Source organism: Rhipicephalus microplus, chromosome X, assembly GCF_043290135.1.
Source record: "Rhipicephalus microplus isolate Deutch F79 chromosome X, USDA_Rmic, whole genome shotgun sequence".
Classification (NCBI taxonomy): domain Eukaryota; kingdom Metazoa; phylum Arthropoda; class Arachnida; order Ixodida; family Ixodidae; genus Rhipicephalus; species Rhipicephalus microplus.
The window spans coordinates 278,831,993-278,848,620 of record NC_134710.1 but is presented as its reverse complement, the minus strand read 5'-3'; the positions used below and the strand labels follow the sequence as shown (position 1 = coordinate 278,848,620).

At 47.0% G+C, this 16,628-nt stretch overlaps 31 non-coding genes across 31 annotated transcripts; all 31 read right to left on the bottom strand.

The window, feature by feature from the left end:
- Positions 1–896: 896 nt before the first annotated feature.
- On the bottom strand, positions 897–968 carry TRNAP-UGG (transfer RNA proline (anticodon UGG)). Its single transcript has one exon. It is a non-coding gene; the product is annotated as a tRNA-Pro (tRNA).
- A 209-nt stretch (positions 969–1,177) lies between these two features.
- Positions 1,178–1,249, bottom strand: TRNAP-AGG (transfer RNA proline (anticodon AGG)). Its single transcript has one exon. It is a non-coding gene; the product is annotated as a tRNA-Pro (tRNA).
- Positions 1,250–1,727: 478 nt separating this feature from the next.
- TRNAP-CGG (transfer RNA proline (anticodon CGG)) lies at positions 1,728–1,800 on the bottom strand. The gene has a single exon. It is a non-coding gene; the product is annotated as a tRNA-Pro (tRNA).
- A 482-nt stretch (positions 1,801–2,282) lies between these two features.
- TRNAP-AGG (transfer RNA proline (anticodon AGG)) lies at positions 2,283–2,354 on the bottom strand. Its single transcript has one exon. It is a non-coding gene; the product is annotated as a tRNA-Pro (tRNA).
- A 483-nt stretch (positions 2,355–2,837) lies between these two features.
- On the bottom strand, positions 2,838–2,908 carry TRNAP-CGG (transfer RNA proline (anticodon CGG)). Its single transcript has one exon. It is a non-coding gene; the product is annotated as a tRNA-Pro (tRNA).
- Positions 2,909–3,117: 209 nt separating this feature from the next.
- Positions 3,118–3,189, bottom strand: TRNAP-AGG (transfer RNA proline (anticodon AGG)). The gene has a single exon. It is a non-coding gene; the product is annotated as a tRNA-Pro (tRNA).
- A 1,038-nt stretch (positions 3,190–4,227) lies between these two features.
- TRNAP-CGG (transfer RNA proline (anticodon CGG)) lies at positions 4,228–4,298 on the bottom strand. The gene has a single exon. It is a non-coding gene; the product is annotated as a tRNA-Pro (tRNA).
- A 209-nt stretch (positions 4,299–4,507) lies between these two features.
- TRNAP-AGG (transfer RNA proline (anticodon AGG)) lies at positions 4,508–4,579 on the bottom strand. The gene has a single exon. It is a non-coding gene; the product is annotated as a tRNA-Pro (tRNA).
- A 201-nt stretch (positions 4,580–4,780) lies between these two features.
- Positions 4,781–4,853, bottom strand: TRNAP-CGG (transfer RNA proline (anticodon CGG)). Its single transcript has one exon. It is a non-coding gene; the product is annotated as a tRNA-Pro (tRNA).
- Positions 4,854–5,062: 209 nt separating this feature from the next.
- On the bottom strand, positions 5,063–5,134 carry TRNAP-UGG (transfer RNA proline (anticodon UGG)). The gene has a single exon. It is a non-coding gene; the product is annotated as a tRNA-Pro (tRNA).
- Positions 5,135–5,343: 209 nt separating this feature from the next.
- TRNAP-UGG (transfer RNA proline (anticodon UGG)) lies at positions 5,344–5,415 on the bottom strand. Its single transcript has one exon. It is a non-coding gene; the product is annotated as a tRNA-Pro (tRNA).
- A 209-nt stretch (positions 5,416–5,624) lies between these two features.
- On the bottom strand, positions 5,625–5,696 carry TRNAP-UGG (transfer RNA proline (anticodon UGG)). The gene has a single exon. It is a non-coding gene; the product is annotated as a tRNA-Pro (tRNA).
- Positions 5,697–5,905: 209 nt separating this feature from the next.
- On the bottom strand, positions 5,906–5,977 carry TRNAP-UGG (transfer RNA proline (anticodon UGG)). The gene has a single exon. It is a non-coding gene; the product is annotated as a tRNA-Pro (tRNA).
- Positions 5,978–6,186: 209 nt separating this feature from the next.
- TRNAP-UGG (transfer RNA proline (anticodon UGG)) lies at positions 6,187–6,258 on the bottom strand. The gene has a single exon. It is a non-coding gene; the product is annotated as a tRNA-Pro (tRNA).
- A 209-nt stretch (positions 6,259–6,467) lies between these two features.
- TRNAP-UGG (transfer RNA proline (anticodon UGG)) lies at positions 6,468–6,539 on the bottom strand. The gene has a single exon. It is a non-coding gene; the product is annotated as a tRNA-Pro (tRNA).
- Positions 6,540–6,748: 209 nt separating this feature from the next.
- TRNAP-AGG (transfer RNA proline (anticodon AGG)) lies at positions 6,749–6,820 on the bottom strand. The gene has a single exon. It is a non-coding gene; the product is annotated as a tRNA-Pro (tRNA).
- A 490-nt stretch (positions 6,821–7,310) lies between these two features.
- TRNAP-UGG (transfer RNA proline (anticodon UGG)) lies at positions 7,311–7,382 on the bottom strand. The gene has a single exon. It is a non-coding gene; the product is annotated as a tRNA-Pro (tRNA).
- Positions 7,383–7,932: 550 nt separating this feature from the next.
- Positions 7,933–8,004, bottom strand: TRNAP-CGG (transfer RNA proline (anticodon CGG)). Its single transcript has one exon. It is a non-coding gene; the product is annotated as a tRNA-Pro (tRNA).
- A 1,229-nt stretch (positions 8,005–9,233) lies between these two features.
- TRNAP-CGG (transfer RNA proline (anticodon CGG)) lies at positions 9,234–9,304 on the bottom strand. The gene has a single exon. It is a non-coding gene; the product is annotated as a tRNA-Pro (tRNA).
- A 209-nt stretch (positions 9,305–9,513) lies between these two features.
- On the bottom strand, positions 9,514–9,585 carry TRNAP-AGG (transfer RNA proline (anticodon AGG)). The gene has a single exon. It is a non-coding gene; the product is annotated as a tRNA-Pro (tRNA).
- A 765-nt stretch (positions 9,586–10,350) lies between these two features.
- Positions 10,351–10,422, bottom strand: TRNAP-UGG (transfer RNA proline (anticodon UGG)). Its single transcript has one exon. It is a non-coding gene; the product is annotated as a tRNA-Pro (tRNA).
- Positions 10,423–11,754: 1,332 nt separating this feature from the next.
- On the bottom strand, positions 11,755–11,826 carry TRNAP-UGG (transfer RNA proline (anticodon UGG)). Its single transcript has one exon. It is a non-coding gene; the product is annotated as a tRNA-Pro (tRNA).
- A 209-nt stretch (positions 11,827–12,035) lies between these two features.
- On the bottom strand, positions 12,036–12,107 carry TRNAP-UGG (transfer RNA proline (anticodon UGG)). The gene has a single exon. It is a non-coding gene; the product is annotated as a tRNA-Pro (tRNA).
- A 490-nt stretch (positions 12,108–12,597) lies between these two features.
- Positions 12,598–12,669, bottom strand: TRNAP-UGG (transfer RNA proline (anticodon UGG)). Its single transcript has one exon. It is a non-coding gene; the product is annotated as a tRNA-Pro (tRNA).
- Positions 12,670–12,878: 209 nt separating this feature from the next.
- On the bottom strand, positions 12,879–12,950 carry TRNAP-UGG (transfer RNA proline (anticodon UGG)). Its single transcript has one exon. It is a non-coding gene; the product is annotated as a tRNA-Pro (tRNA).
- A 209-nt stretch (positions 12,951–13,159) lies between these two features.
- Positions 13,160–13,231, bottom strand: TRNAP-UGG (transfer RNA proline (anticodon UGG)). The gene has a single exon. It is a non-coding gene; the product is annotated as a tRNA-Pro (tRNA).
- Positions 13,232–13,440: 209 nt separating this feature from the next.
- On the bottom strand, positions 13,441–13,512 carry TRNAP-UGG (transfer RNA proline (anticodon UGG)). The gene has a single exon. It is a non-coding gene; the product is annotated as a tRNA-Pro (tRNA).
- A 209-nt stretch (positions 13,513–13,721) lies between these two features.
- TRNAP-UGG (transfer RNA proline (anticodon UGG)) lies at positions 13,722–13,793 on the bottom strand. Its single transcript has one exon. It is a non-coding gene; the product is annotated as a tRNA-Pro (tRNA).
- A 209-nt stretch (positions 13,794–14,002) lies between these two features.
- TRNAP-AGG (transfer RNA proline (anticodon AGG)) lies at positions 14,003–14,074 on the bottom strand. Its single transcript has one exon. It is a non-coding gene; the product is annotated as a tRNA-Pro (tRNA).
- Positions 14,075–14,564: 490 nt separating this feature from the next.
- TRNAP-UGG (transfer RNA proline (anticodon UGG)) lies at positions 14,565–14,636 on the bottom strand. Its single transcript has one exon. It is a non-coding gene; the product is annotated as a tRNA-Pro (tRNA).
- A 1,577-nt stretch (positions 14,637–16,213) lies between these two features.
- Positions 16,214–16,284, bottom strand: TRNAP-CGG (transfer RNA proline (anticodon CGG)). Its single transcript has one exon. It is a non-coding gene; the product is annotated as a tRNA-Pro (tRNA).
- Between the last annotated feature and the right edge of the window lie 344 nt (positions 16,285–16,628).

Sequence of the window (16,628 nt, the reverse complement as noted above, 5' to 3'; positions counted from 1 at the left end):
CGAACAATATAAACAAATGGCTGCATTTATTACTCCGACCAAAAAGGAAAAAGAGGGCTCGTCCGGGGAATGAACACGGAATCTCTCGCACCTTAAGCGAGAATCATACCCCTAGACCAACGAGCCGGCACGCAGTTTCATGATAATTATCATGGGGTGTGGAGTAACATAGGCCAACAGAGCTGGGCGTTCAGACCAACGATCCGGCCAGACTAGACAATACTTTATATTTGTCTAATAAAATGCATGCTTGAAAAAGGAACTTTGCTTAATAGAAATGCGAACATTACAAACAAATGGCCGCATTTATTACTCCGACCAAAAAGGAAAAAGAGGGCTCGTCCGGGATTTGAACACGGAATCTCTCGCACCCTAAGCGAGAATCATACCCCTAGACCAACGAGCCGGCACGCAGTTTCATGATAATTATCATGGGGTGTGGAGTAACATCGGCCAACAGGGCTGGGCGTTCAGACCAACGATCCGACCAGACTAGACAATACTTTATATTTGTCTAATAAACAGGCATGCTTGAGAAATAAACTTTGCCTAATAGAAATGCGAACAATACAAACAAATGGCCGCATTTAATACTCCGACCAAAAAGGAAAAAGAGGGCTCGTCTGGGATCTTAACCCGGGACCTCTCGCACCCTAAGCGAGAATCATACCCCTAGACCAACGAGCCGACACGCAGTTGCATGATAATTATCATGGGGTGTGGAGTGACATCGGCCAACAGGGCTGGGTGGTCAGACCAACGATCCGGCTACACTAGGCAACACTTTAAAGTTGTCTAATAAACAGGCATGCTTGAGAAAGGAACTTTGCTTAATAAAAATGCGAATAATACAAACATATGGCCACATTTAATACTCCGACCAAAAAGGAAAACAAGGGCTCATCCGGGATTTGAACCCGGGACCTCTCGCACCCAAAGCGAGAATCACACCCCTAGACCAACGAGCCGACACGCAGTTGTATGATAATTATCAAGGGGTGTGGAGTGACATCGGCCAACAGGGCTGGGTGGTCAGACCAACGATCCGGCTACACTAGGCAACACTTTAAAGTTGTCTAATAAACAGGCGTGCTTGAGAAAGGAACTTTGCTTAATAGAAATGCGAACAATACAAACAAATGGCCGCATTTAATACTCCGACTAAAAAGGAAAAAGAGGGCTCGTCCGGCATTTTAACCCGGGACCTCTCGCGCCCTAAGCGAGAATCATACCCCTAGACCAACGAGCCTACATGCAGTTGCATGATAATTATCATGGGGTGTGGAGTGACATCGGCCAACAGGGCTGGGTGGTCAGACCAACGATCCGTTCACACTAGGCAATACTTTATATTTGTCTAATAAACAGGCTTGAAAAAGGAACTTTGCTTAATAGAAATGTGAACAATACAAACAAATGGCCGCATTTAATACTCCGACCAAAAAGGAAAAAGAGGGCTCGTCTGGGATCTTAACCTGGGACCTCTCGCACCCTAAGCGAGAATCATACCCCTAGACCAACGAGCCTACACGCAGTTGCATGATAATTATAATGGGGTGTGGAGTGACATCGGCCAACAGGGCTGGGTGGTCAGATCAACGATCCGTTCACACTAGGCAACACTTGAAAGTTGTCTAATAAACAGGCGTGGTTGAGAAAGAAACTTTACCTAATAGAAATGCGAACAATACAAACAAATGGCCGCATTTATTACTCCGACCAAAAAGAGCGCTCGTCCGGGATTTGAAACCGGGACCTCTCGCACCCGAAGCGAGAATCATACCCCTAGACCAACGAGCCGACACGCAGTTTCATGATAATTATCATGGGGTGTGGAGTGACATCGGCCAACAGGGTTGGGTGGTCAGACCAACGATCCGGCCACACTAGACAATACTTTAAAGTTGTCTAATAAACAGGCGTGCTTGAGAAAGAAACTTTACCTAATAGAAATGCGAACAATACAAACAAATGGCTGCAGTTATTACTCCGATCAAAAAGAGGGCTCGTCCGGGATTTGAACCCGCGACCCCTCGCACCCGAAGCGGGAATCATACCCTAGACCAACGAGCCTACACGCAGTTGCATGATAATTATCATGGGGTGTGGAGTAACATCGGCCAACAGGGCTGGGTGGTCAGACCAACGATCCGTTCACACTAGGCAACACTTGAAAGTTGTCTAATAAACAGGCGTGCTTGAGAAAGAAACTTTGCTTAATAGAAATGCGAAGAATACAAACAAATGGCCGCATTTTATACTCCGACCAAAAAGGAAAAAGAGGGCTCGTCCGGGATTTGAACCCGGGACCTCTCGCATCCTAAGCAAGAATCATACCCATAGACCAACGAGCCGACGCGCAGTTTCATGATAATCATCATGGGACGTGGAGTGACATCGGCCAACAGGGCTGGGTGGTCAGACCAACGATCCGGCTACACTAGGCAACACTTTAAAGTTGTCTAATAAACAGGCGTGCTTGAGAAAGGAACTTTGCTTAATAGAAATGCGAATAATACAAACATATGGCCGCATTTAATACTCCGACCAAAAAGGAAAAAGAGGGCTCGTCCGGTATTTGAGCCCGGGACCTCTCGCACCCAAAGCGAGAATCATACCCCTAGACCACCGAGCCGACACGCAGTTGCATGATAATTACCATGGGGTGTGGAGTGACATCGGCCAACAGGGCTGGGTGGTCAGACCAACGATCCGGCCACACTAGACAATACTTTAAAGTTGTCTAATAAACAGGCGTGCTTGAGAAAGAAACTTTACCTAATAGAAATGCGAACAATACAAACAAATGGCTGCAGTTATTACTCCGATCAAAAAGAGGGCTCGTCCGGGATTTGAACCCGGGACCCCTCGCACCCGAAGCGAGAATCATACCCTAGACCAACGAGCCTACACGCAGTTGCATGATAATTATCATGGGGTGTGGAGTAACATCGGCCAACAGGGCTGGGTGGTCAGACCAACGATCCGTTCACACTAGGCAACACTTGAAAGTTGTCTAATAAACAGGCGTGCTTGAGAAAGAAACTTTGCTTAATAGAAATGCGAAGAATACAAACAAATGGCCGCATTTTATACTCCGACCAAAAAGGAAAAAGAGGGCTCGTCCGGGATTTGAACCCGGGACCTCTCGCATCCTAAGCAAGAATCATACCCATAGACCAACGAGCCGACGCGCAGTTTCATGATAATTATCATTGGACGTGGAGTGACATCGGCCAACAGGGCTGGGTGGTCAGACCAACGATCCGGCTACACTAGGCAACACTTTAAAGTTGTCTAATAAACAGGCGTGCTTGAGAAAGGAACTTTGCTTAATAGAAATGCGAATAATACAAACATATGGCCGCATTTAATACTCCGACCAAAAAGGAAAAAGAGGGCTCATCCGGTATTTGAGCCCGGGACCTCTCGCACCCAAAGCGAGAATCATACCCCTAGACCAACGAGCCGACACGCAGTTGCATGATAATTATCATGGGACGTGGAGTGACATCGGCCAACAGGGCTGGGTGGTCAGACCAACGATCCGGCTACACTAGGCAACACTTTAAAGTTGTCTAATAAACAGGCGTGCTTGAGAAAGGAACTTTGCTTAATAGAAATGCGAATAATACAAACATATGGCCGCATTTAATACTCCGACCAAAAAGGAAAAAGAGGGCTCGTCCGGTATTTGAGCCCGGGACCTCTCGCACCCAAAGCGAGAATCATACCCCTAGACCAACGAGCCGACACGCAGTTGCATGATAATTATCATGGGGTGTGCAGTGACATCGGCCAACAGGGCTGGGTGGTCAGACCAACGATCCGTTCACACTAGGCAACACTTTAAAGTTGTCTAATAAACAGGCGTGCTTCAGAAAGAAACTTTGCTTAATAGAAATGCGAACAATACAAACAAATGGCCGCATTTAATATTCCAACAAAAAAGAGGGCTCGTCCGGGATTTGAACCCGGGACCTATCGCACCCGAAGCGAGAATCATACCCATAGACCACCGAGCCGACACGCAGTTGCATGATAATTACCATGGGGTGTGGAGTGACATCGGCCAACAGGGCTGGGTGGTCAGACCAACGATCCGGCCACACTAGACAATACTTTAAAGTTGTCTAATAAACAGGCGTGCTTGAGAAAGAAACTTTACCTAATAGAAATGCGAACAATACAAACAAATGGCTGCAGTTATTACTCCGATCAAAAAGAGGGCTCGTCCGGGATTTGAACCCGGGACCCCTCGCACCCGAAGCGAGAATCATACCCTAGACCAACGAGCCTACACGCAGTTGCATGATAATTATCATGGGGTGTGGAGTAACATCGGCCAACAGGGCTGGGTGGTCAGACCAACGATCCGTTCACACTAGGCAACACTTGAAAGTTGTCTAATAAACAGGCGTGCTTGAGAAAGAAACTTTGCTTAATAGAAATGCGAAGAATACAAACAAATGGCCGCATTTTATACTCCGACCAAAAAGGAAAAAGAGGGCTCGTCCGGGATTTGAACCCGGGACCTCTCGCACCCTAAGCGAGAATCATACCCCTAGACCAACGAGCCTACATGCAGTTGCATGATAATTATCATGGGGTGTGGAGTGACATCGGCCAACAGGGCTGGGTGGTCAGATCAACGATCCGTTCACACTAGGCAACACTTGAAAGTTGTCTAATAAACAGGCGTGGTTGAGAAAGAAACTTTACCTAATAGAAATGCGAACAATACAAACAAATGGCCGCATTTATTACTCCGACCAAAAAGAGCGCTCGTCCGGGATTTGAAACCGGGACCTCTCGCACCCGAAGCGAGAATCATACCCCTAGACCAACGAGCCGACACGCAGTTTCATGATAATTATCATGGGGTGTGGAGTGACATCGGCCAACAGGGTTGGGTGGTCAGACCAACGATCCGGCCACACTAGACAATACTTTAAAGTTGTCTAATAAACAGGCGTGCTTGAGAAAGAAAGTTTGCTTAATAAAAATGCAAATAATACAAACATATGGCCACATTTAATACTCCGACCGAAAAGGAAAACGAGGGCTCGTCCGGGATTTGAACCCGGGACCTCTCGCACCCAAAGCGAGAATCATACCCCTAGACCAACGAGCCGACACGCAGTTGCATGATAATTATCATGGGGTGTGGAGTGACATCGACCAACAGGGCTGGGTGGTCAGACCAACGATCCGGCTACACTAGGCAACACTTTAAAGTTGTCTAATAAACAGGCATGCTTGAGAAAGGAACTTTGCTTAATAAAAATGCGAATAATACAAACATATGGCCACATTTAATACTCCGACCAAAAAGGAAAACGAGGGCTCATCCGGGATTTGAACCCGGGACCTCTCGCACCCAAAGCGAGAATCATACCCCTAGACCAACGAGCCGCCACGCAGTTGCATGATAATTATCATTGGGTGTGGAGTGACATCGGCCAACAGGGCTGGGTGGTCGGACCAACGATATGGCTACACTAGGCAACACTTTAAAGTTGTCTAATAAACAGGTGTGCTTGAGAAAGGAACTTTGCTTAATTGAAATGCGAACAATACAAACAAATGACCACATTTAATATTCCGATCAAAAAGTAAAACGAGGGCTCGTCCGGGATTTGAACCCGGGACCTCTCGCACCCAAAGCGAGAATCATACCCCTAGACCAACGAGCCGACACGCAGTTGCATGATAATTATCATGGGGTGTGGAGTGACATCGGCCAACAGGGCTGGATGGTCAGACGAACAATCCGGCCACACTAGACAATACTTTAAAGTTGACTAATAAACAGGCGTGCTCGAGAAAGAAACTTTGCCTAATAGAAATGCGAACAATACAAACAAATGGCCACATTTAATACTCCGACCGAAAAGGAAAACGAGGGCTCGTCCGGGATTTGAACCCGGGACCTCTCGCACCCAAAGCGAGAATCACACCCCTAGACCAACGAGCCGACACGCAGTTGCATGATAATTATCATGGGGTGTGGAGTGACATCGGCCAACAGGGCTGGGTGGTCATATCAACGATCCGGCTACACTAGGCAACACTTTAAAGTTGTCTAATAAACAGGCGTGCTTGAGAAAGAAACTTTGCCTAATAGAAATGCGAACAATACAAACAAATGGCCACATTTAATACTCCGACCGAAAAGGAAAACGAGGGCTCGTCCGGGATTTGAACCCGGGACCTCTCGCACCCACAGCGAGAATCATACCCCTGGACCAACGAGCCGACACGCACTTGCATGATAATTATCATGGGGTGTGGAGTGACATCGGCCAACAGGGCTGGGTGGTCAGACCAACGATCCGGCTACACTAGGCAACACTTTAAAGTTGTCTAATAAAGAGGCATGCTTGAGAAAGGAACTTTGCTTAATAAAAATGCGAATAATACAAACATATGGCCACATTTAATACTCCGACCAAAAAGAAAAACGAGGGCTCGTCCGGGATTTGAACCCGGGACCTCTCGCACCCAAAGCGAGAATCACACCCCTAGACCAACGAGCCGACACGCAGTTGCATGATAATTATCATGGGGTGTGGAGTGACATCGGCCAACAGGGCTGGGTGGTCAGACCAACGATCCGGCTACACTGGGCAACACTTTGAAGTTGTCTAATAAACAGGCGTGCTTGAGAAAGGAACTTGGCTTAATAGAAATGCGAACAATACAAACAAATGGCCGCATTGAATACTCCGACCAAAAAGGAAAAAGAGGGCTCGTCCGGGATTTGAACCCGGGACCTCTCGCACCCTAAGTGAGAATCATACCCCTAGACCAACGAGCCGACACGCAGTTTCATGATAATTATCATGGGGTGTGGAGTGACATCGGCCAACAGGGCTGGGTGGTCAGACGAACGATCCGGCCACACTAGGCAACACTTTAAAGTTGTCTAATAAACAGGCATGCTTGAGAAAGGAACTTTGCTTAATAGAAATGCCAATAATACAAACATATGGCCGCATTTATTACTCCGACCAAAAAGGAAAGAGAGGGCTCGTCCGGGATTTGAACCCGGGACCTCTCGCACCCAAAGCGAGAATCGTATCCCTAGACCAACGAGACGACGCGCAGTTTCATGATAATTATATTGGGGTGTGGAGTGACATCGGCCAACAGGGCTGGGTGGTCAGGCCAACGATCCGGCCACACTAGACAATACTTTGAAGTTGTCTAATAAACAGGCGTGCTTGAGAAAGGAACTTTGCTTAATAAAAATGCGAATAATACAAACATATGGCCACATTTATTACTCCGACAAAAAAGGAAAACAAGGGCTCGTCCGGGATTTGAACCCGGGACCTCTCGCACCCAAAGCGAGAATCACACCCCTAGACCAACGAGCCGACACGCAGTTGCATGATAATTATCATGGGGTGTGGAGTGACATCAGCAAACAGGGCTGGGTGGTCAGACCAACGATCCGGCTACACTAGGCAACACTTTAAAGTTGTCTAATAAACAGGCGTGCTTGAGAAAGGAACTTTGATTGATTGATTGATTGATTGATATGTGGGGTTTAACGTCCCAAAACCACTATATGATTATGTGAGAAAGGACCTTTGCTTAATAGAAATGCGAACAATACAAAGAAATGGCCACATTTAATACTGCGACCGAAAAGGAAAACGAGGGCTCGTCCGGGAATTGAACACGGGGCCAAAGCGAGAATCATACCCCTAGACCAACGAGCCGGCACGCAGTTGCATGATAATTATCATGGGGTGTGGAGTGACATCGGCCAACAGGGCTGGGTGGTCAGACCAACGATCTGCTCACACTAGACAATACTTTAAGGTTGTCTAATAAACAGGCGTGCTTGAGAAAGGAACTGTGCTTAATAGAAATGCGAACAATACAAACAATTGGCCGCATTTAATACTCCGACCAAAAAGAGGGCTCGTCCGGGATTTGAACCCCGGACCTCTCGCACCCGAAGCGAGAATCATACCCCTAGACCAACGAGCCGACACGCAGTTTCATAATAATTATCATGGGGTGTGGAGTGACATCGGCCAACAGGGCTGGGTGGTCAGACCAACGATCCGGCCACACTAGACAATACTTTAAAGTTGTCTAATAAACACGCGTGCTTGAGAAAGGAACTTTGCTTCACAGAAAGTCGAACAATACAAACAAATGGCCGCATTTATAACTCCGACAAAAAGGAAAAAGAGGGCTCGTCTCGGATTTGAACCCGGGACCTCTCACACCCAAAGCGAGAATCATACCCCTAGACCAACGAGCCGACACGCAGTTTCATGATAATTATCATGGGGTGTGGAGTAACATCGGCCAACAGGGCTGGGTGGTCAGACCAACGATCTGGTCACACTAGACAATACTTTAAAGTTGTCTAATAAACAGGCGTGCTTGAGAAAGGAACTTTGCTTAATAAAAATGCGAACAATACAAACAAATGGCCGCATTTAATAATCCACACCCCATGATAATTATCATGGGGTGTGGAGTAACATCGGCCAACAGGGCCGGGTGGTCAGACCAACGATCTGGCCACACTAGACAATACTTTAAAGTTGTCTAATAAACAGGCGTGCTTGAGAAAGGAACTTTGCTTCATAGAAATGTGAACAATATAAACAAATGGCCGCATTTAATACTCCGACCAAAAAGAAAAAAGACGGCTCGTCCGGGATTTGACCCCGGTACCTCTCGCACCCAAAGCGAGAATCATACCTTTAGACCAACGAGCCGACACGCAGTTTCATGATAATTATCATGGGGTGTGGAGTAACATCGGCCAACAGGGCTGGGCGGTCAGACCAACGATCCGGCCACACTAGACAATACTTTAAATTTGTCTAATAAACAGGCATGATTGAGAAAGGAACTTTGCTTAATAGAAATGCGAACAATACAAACAAATGGCCGCATTTAATACTCCGACCAAAAAAGAAAAAGAGGGCTCTTTCGGGATTTTAACCCGGGACCTCTCGCACCCTAAGCGAGAATCATACCCCTAGACCAACGAGCCTACACGCAGTTGCATGATAATTATCTTGGGGTGTGGCGTGACATCGGCCAACAGGGCTGGGTGGTCAGACCAACGATCCGTTCACACTAGGCAACAGTTGAAAGTTGTCTAATAAACAGGCGTGCTTGAGAAAGAAACTTTACCTAATAGAAATGCGAACAATACAAACAAATGGCTGCAGTTATTACTCCGATCAAAAAGAGGGCTCGTCCGGGATTTGAACCCGGGACCCCTCGCACCCGAAGCGAGAATCATACCCTAGACCAACGAGCCTACACGCAGTTGCATGATAATTATCATGGGGTGTGGAGTAACATCGGCCAACAGGGCTGAGTGGTCAGACCAACGATCCGTTCACACTAGGCAACACTTGAAAGTTGTCTAATAAACAGGCGTGCTTGAGAAAGAAACTTTGCTTAATAGAAATGCGAAGAATACAAACAAATGGCCGCATTTTATACTCCGACCAAAAAGGAAAAAGAGGGCTCGTCCGGGATTTGAACCCGGGACCTCTCGCATCCTAAGCAAGAATCATACCCATAGACCAACGAGCCGACGCGCAGTTTCATGATAATTATCATGGGACGTGGAGTGACATCGGCCAACAGGGCTGGGTGGTCAGACCAACGATCCGGCTACACTAGGCAACACTTTAAAGTTGTCTAATAAACAGGCGTGCTTGAGAAAGGAACTTTGCTTAATAGAAATGCGAATAATACAAACATATGGCCGCATTTAATACTCCGACCAAAAAGGAAAAAGAGGGCTCGTCCGGTATTTGAGCCCGGGACCTCTCGCACCCAAAGCGAGAATCGTACCCCTAGACCAACGAGCCGACACGCAGTTGCATGATAATTATCATGGGGTGTGGAGTGACATCGGCCAACAGGGCTGGGTGGTCAGACCAACGATCCGTTCACACTAGGCAACACTTTAAAGTTGTCTAATAAACAGGCGTGCTTCAGAAAGAAACTTTGCTTAATAGAAATGCGAACAATACAAACAAATGGCCGCATTTAATACTCCAACAAAAAAGAGGGCTCGTCCGGGATTTGAACCCGGGACCTATCGCACCCGAAGCGAGAATCATACCCATAGACCACCGAGCCGACACGCACTTGCATGATAATTATCATGGGGTGTGGAGTGACATCGGCCAACAGGGCTGGGTGGTCAGACCAACGATCCGGCCACACTAGACAATACTTTAAAGTTGTCTAATAAACAGGCGTGCTTGAGAAAGGAACTTTGCTTAATAGAAAGTCGAACAATACAAACAAATGGCCGCATTTATAACTCAAGACCAAAAAGGAAAAAGAGGACTCGTCCGGGATTTGAACCCGGGACCTCTCGCACCCAAAGCGAGAATCATACCCCTAGACCAACGAGCCGACAAGCAGTTTCATGATAATTATCATGGGGTGTGGAGTAACATCAGCCAACAGGGCTGGGTTGTCAGACCAACGATCTGGCCACACTAGACAATACTTTAATGTTGTCTAATAAACAGGCGTGCTTGAGAAAGGAACTTTGCTTAATAGAAATGCGAACAATATAAACAAATGGCTGCATTTATTACTCCGACCAAAAAGGAAAAAGAGGGCTCGTCCGGGGAATGAACACGGAATCTCTCGCACCTTAAGCGAGAATCATACCCCTAGACCAACGAGCCGGCACGCAGTTTCATGATAATTATCATGGGGTGTGGAGTAACATCGGCCAACAGAGCTGGGCGTTCAGACCAACGATCCGGCCAGACTAGACAATACTTTATATTTGTCTAATAAAATGCATGCTTGAAAAAGGAACTTTGCTTAATAGAAATGCGAACATTACAAACAAATGGCCGCATTTATTACTCCGACCAAAAAGGAAAAAGAGGGCTCGTCCGGGATTTGAACACGGAATCTCTCGCACCCTAAGCGAGAATCATACCCCTAGACCAACGAGCCGGCACGCAGTTTCATGATAATTATCATGGGGTGTGGAGTAACATCGGCCAACAGGGCTGGGCGTTCAGACCAACGATCCGACCAGACTAGACAATACTTTATATTTGTCTAATAAACAGGCATGCTTGAGAAAGAAACTTTGCCTAATAGAAATGCGAACAATACAAACAAATGGCCGCATTTAATACTCCGACCAAAAAGGAAAAAGAGGGCTCGTCTGGGATCTTAACCCGGGACCTCTCGCACCCTAAGCGAGAATCATACCCCTAGACCAACGAGCCGACACGCAGTTGCATGATAATTATCATGGGGTGTGGAGTGACATCGGCCAACAGGGCTGGGTGGTCAGACCAACGATCCGGCTACACTAGGCAACACTTTAAAGTTGTCTAATAAACAGGCATGCTTGAGAAAGGAACTTTGCTTAATAAAAATGCGAATAATACAAACATATGGCCACATTTAATACTCCGACCAAAAAGGAAAACAAGGGCTCATCCGGGATTTGAACCCAGGACCTCTCGCACCCAAAGCGAGAATCACACCCCTAGACCAACGAACCGACACGCAGTTGTATGATAATTATCAAGGGGTGTGGAGTGACATCGGCCAACAGGGCTGGGTGGTCAGACCAACGATCCGGCTACACTAGGCAACACTTTAAAGTTGTCTAATAAACAGGTGTGCTTGAGAAAGGAACTTTGCTTAATAGAAATGCGAACAATACAAACAAATGACCACATTTAATATTCCGATCAAAAAGGAAAACGAGGGCTCGTCCGGGATTTGAACCCGGGACCTCTCGCACCCAAAGCGAGAATCATACCCCTAGACCAACGAGCCGACACGCAGTTGCATGATAATTATCATGGGGTGTGGAGTGACATCGGCCAACAGGGCTGGGTGGTCAGACCAACGATCCGGCCACACTAGACAATACTTTGTAGTTGTCTAATAAACAGCCGTGCTTGAGAAAGGAACTTGGCCTAATAGAAATGCGAACAATACAAACAAATGGCCGCATTTATTACTCCGACCAAAAAGGAAAAAGAGGGCTCGTCCGGGATTTGAACCCGGGACCTCTCGCACCCAAAGCGAGAATCACACCCCTAGACCAACGAGCCGACACGCAGTTGCATGATAATTATCATGGGGTGTGGAGTGACATCGGCCAACAGGGCTGGGTGGTCATATCAACGATCCGGCTACACTAGGCAACACTTTAAAGTTGTCTAATAAACAGGCGTGCTTGAGAAAGAAACTTTGCCTAATAGAAATGCGAACAATACAAACAAATGGCCACATTTAATACTCCGACCGAAAAGGAAAACGAGGGCTCGTCCGGGATTTGAACCCGCGACCTCTCGCACCCACAGCGAGAATCATACCCCTGGACCAACGAGCCGACACGCACTTGCATGATAATTATCATGGGGTGTGGAGTGACATCGGCCAACAGGGCTGGGTGGTCAGACCAACGATCCGGCTACACTAGGCAACACTTTAAAGTTGTCTAATAAAGAGGCATGCTTGAGAAAGGAACTTTGCTTAATAAAAATGCGAATAATACAAACATATGGCCACATTTAATACTCCGACCAAAAAGAAAAACGAGGGCTCGTCCGGGATTTGAACCCGGGACCTCTCGCACCCAAAGCGAGAATCACACCCCTAGACCAACGAGCCGACACGCAGTTGCATGATAATTATCATGGGGTGTGGAGTGACATCGGCCAACAGGGCTGGGTGGTCAGACCAACGATCCGGCTACACTGGGCAACACTTTGAAGTTGTCTAATAAACAGGCGTGCTTGAGAAAGGAACTTGGCTTAATAGAAATGCGAACAATACAAACAAATGACCACATTTAATATTCCGATCAAAAAGGAAAACGAGGGCTCGTCCGGGATTTGAACCCGGGACCTCTCGCACCCAAAGCGAGAATCATACCCCTAGACCAACGAGCCGACACGCAGTTGCATGATAATTATCATGGGGTGTGGAGTGACATCGGCCAACAGGGCTGGGTGGTCAGACCAACGATCCGGCCACACTAGACAATACTTTGTAGTTGTCTAATAAACAGCCGTGCTTGAGAAAGGAACTTGGCCTAATAGAAATGCGAACAATACAAACAAATGGCCGCATTTATTACTCCGACCAAAAAGGAAAAAGAGGGCTCGTCCGGGATTTGAACCCGGGACCTCTCGCACCCAAAGCGAGAATCACACCCCTAGACCAACGAGCCGACACGCAGTTGCATGATAATTATCATGGGGTGTGGAGTGACATCGGCCAACAGGGCTGGGTGGTCATATCAACGATCCGGCTACACTAGGCAACACTTTAAAGTTGTCTAATAAACAGGCGTGCTTGAGAAAGAAACTTTGCCTAATAGAAATGCGAACAATACAAACAAATGGCCACATTTAATACTCCGACCGAAAAGGAAAACGAGGGCTCGTCCGGGATTTGAACCCGGGACCTCTCGCACCCACAGCGAGAATCATACCCCTGGACCAACGAGCCGACACGCACTTGCATGATAATTATCATGGGGTGTGGAGTGACATCGGCCAACAGGGCTGGGTGGTCAGACCAACGATCCGGCTACACTAGGCAACACTTTAAAGTTGTCTAATAAAGAGGCATGCTTGAGAAAGGAACTTTGCTTAATAAAAATGCGAATAATACAAACATATGGCCACATTTAATACTCCGACCAAAAAGAAAAACGAGGGCTCGTCCGGGATTTGAACCCGGGACCTCTCGCACCCAAAGCGAGAATCACACCCCTAGACCAACGAGCCGACACGCAGTTGCATGATAATTATCATGGGGTGTGGAGTGACATCGGCCAACAGGGCTGGGTGGTCAGACCAACGATCCGGCTACACTGGGCAACACTTTGAAGTTGTCTAATAAACAGGCGTGCTTGAGAAAGGAACTTGGCTTAATAGAAATGCGAACAATACAAACAAATGGCCGCATTGAATACTCCGACCAAAAAGGAAAAAGAGGGCTCGTCCGGGATTTGAACCCGGGACCTCTCGCACCCTAAGTGAGAATCATACCCCTAGACCAACGAGCCGACACGCAGTTTCATGATAATTATCATGGGGTGTGGAGTGACATCGGCCAACAGGGCTGGGTGGTCAGACGAACGATCCGGCCACACTAGGCAACACTTTAAAGTTGTCTAATAAACAGGCATGCTTGAGAAAGGAACTTTGCTTAATAGAAATGCCAATAATACAAACATATGGCCGCATTTATTACTCCGACCAAAAAGGAAAGAGAGGGCTCGTCCGGGATTTGAACCCGGGACCTCTCGCACCCAAAGCGAGAATCGTATCCCTAGACCAACGAGACGACGCGCAGTTTCATGATAATTATATTGGGGTGTGGAGTGACATCGGCCAACAGGGCTGGGTGGTCAGGCCAACGATCCGGCCACACTAGACAATACTTTGAAGTTGTCTAATAAACAGGCGTGCTTGAGAAAGGAACTTTGCTTAATAAAAATGCGAATAATACAAACATATGGCCACATTTATTACTCCGACAAAAAAGGAAAACAAGGGCTCGTCCGGGATTTGAACCCGGGACCTCTCGCACCCAAAGCGAGAATCACACCCCTAGACCAACGAGCCGACACGCAGTTGCATGATAATTATCATGGGGTGTGGAGTGACATCAGCAAACAGGGCTGGGTGGTCAGACCAACGATCCGGCTACACTAGGCAACACTTTAAAGTTGTCTAATAAACAGGCGTGCTTGAGAAAGGAACTTTGATTGATTGATTGATTGATTGATATGTGGGGTTTAACGTCCCAAAACCACTATATGATTATGTGAGAAAGGACCTTTGCTTAATAGAAATGCGAACAATACAAAGAAATGGCCACATTTAATACTGCGACCGAAAAGGAAAACGAGGGCTCGTCCGGGAATTGAACACGGGGCCAAAGCGAGAATCATACCCCTAGACCAACGAGCCGACACGCAGTTGCATGATAATTATCATGGGGTGTGGAGTGACATCGGCCAACAGGGCTGGGTGGTCAGACCAACGATCTGCTCACACTAGACAATACTTTAAGGTTGTCTAATAAACAGGCGTGCTTGAGAAAGGAACTGTGCTTAATAGAAATGCGAACAATACAAACAAATGGCCGCATTTATAACTCCGACAAAAAGGAAAAAGAGGGCTCGTCTCGGATTTGAACCCGGGACCTCTCACACCCAAAGCGAGAATCATACCCCTAGACCAACGAGCCGACACGCAGTTTCATGATAATTATCATGGGGTGTGGAGTAACATCGGCCAACAGGGCTGGGTGGTCAGACCAACGATCTGGTCACACTATACAATACTTTAAAGTTGTCTAATAAACAGGCGTGCTTGAGAAAGGAACTTTGCTTAATAAAAATGCGAACAATACAAACAAATGGCCGCATTTAATAATCCACACCCCATGATAATTATCATGGGGTGTGGAGTAACATCGGCCAACAGGGCCGGGTGGTCAGACCAACGATCTGGCCACACTAGACAATACTTTAAAGTTGTCTAATAAACAGGCGTGCTTGAGAAAGGAACTTTGCTTCATAGAAATGCGAACAATATAAACAAATGGCCGCATTTAATACTCCGACCAAAAAGAAAAAAGACGGCTCGTCCGGGATTTGACCCCGGTACCTCTCGCACCCAAAGCGAGAATCATACCTTTAGACCAACGAGCCGACACGCAGTTTCATGATAATTATCATGGGGTGTGGAGTAACATCGGCCAACAGGGCTGGGCGGTCAGACCAACGATCCGGCCACACTAGACAATACTTTAAATTTGTCTAATAAACAGGCATGATTGAGAAAGGAACTTTGCTTAATAGAAATGCGAACAATACAAACAAATGGCCGCATTTAATACTCCGACCAAAAAAGAAAAAGAGGGCTCTTTCGGGATTTTAACCCGGGACCTCTCGCACCCTAAGCGAGAATCATACCCCTAGACCAACGAGCCTACACGCAGTTGCATGATAATTATCATGGGGTGTGGCGTGACATCGGCCAACAGGGCTGGGTGGTCAGACCAACGATCCGTTCACACTAGGCAACAGTTGAAAGTTGTCTAATAAACAGGCGTGCTTGAGAAAGAAACTTTACCAAATAGAAATGCGAACAATACAAACAAATGGCTGCAGTTATTACTCCGATCAAAAAGAGGGCTCGTCCGGGATTTGAACCCGGGACCCCTCGCACCCGAAGCGAGAATCATACCCTAGACCAACGAGCCTACACGCAGTTGCATGATAATTATCATGGGGTGTGGAGTAACATCGGCCAACAGGGCTGGGTGGTCAGACCAACGATCCGTTCACACTAGGCAACACTTGAAAGTTGTCTAATAAACAGGCGTGCTTGAGAAAGAAACTTTGCTTAATAGAAATGCGAAGAATACAAACAAATGGCCGCATTTTATACTCCGACCAAAAAGGAAAAAGAGGGCTCGTCCGGGATTTGAACCCGGGACCTCTCGCATCCTAAGCAAGAATGATACCCATAGACCAACGAGCCGACGCGCAGTTTCATGATAATTATCATGGGACGTGGAGTGACATCGGCCAACAGGGCTGGGTG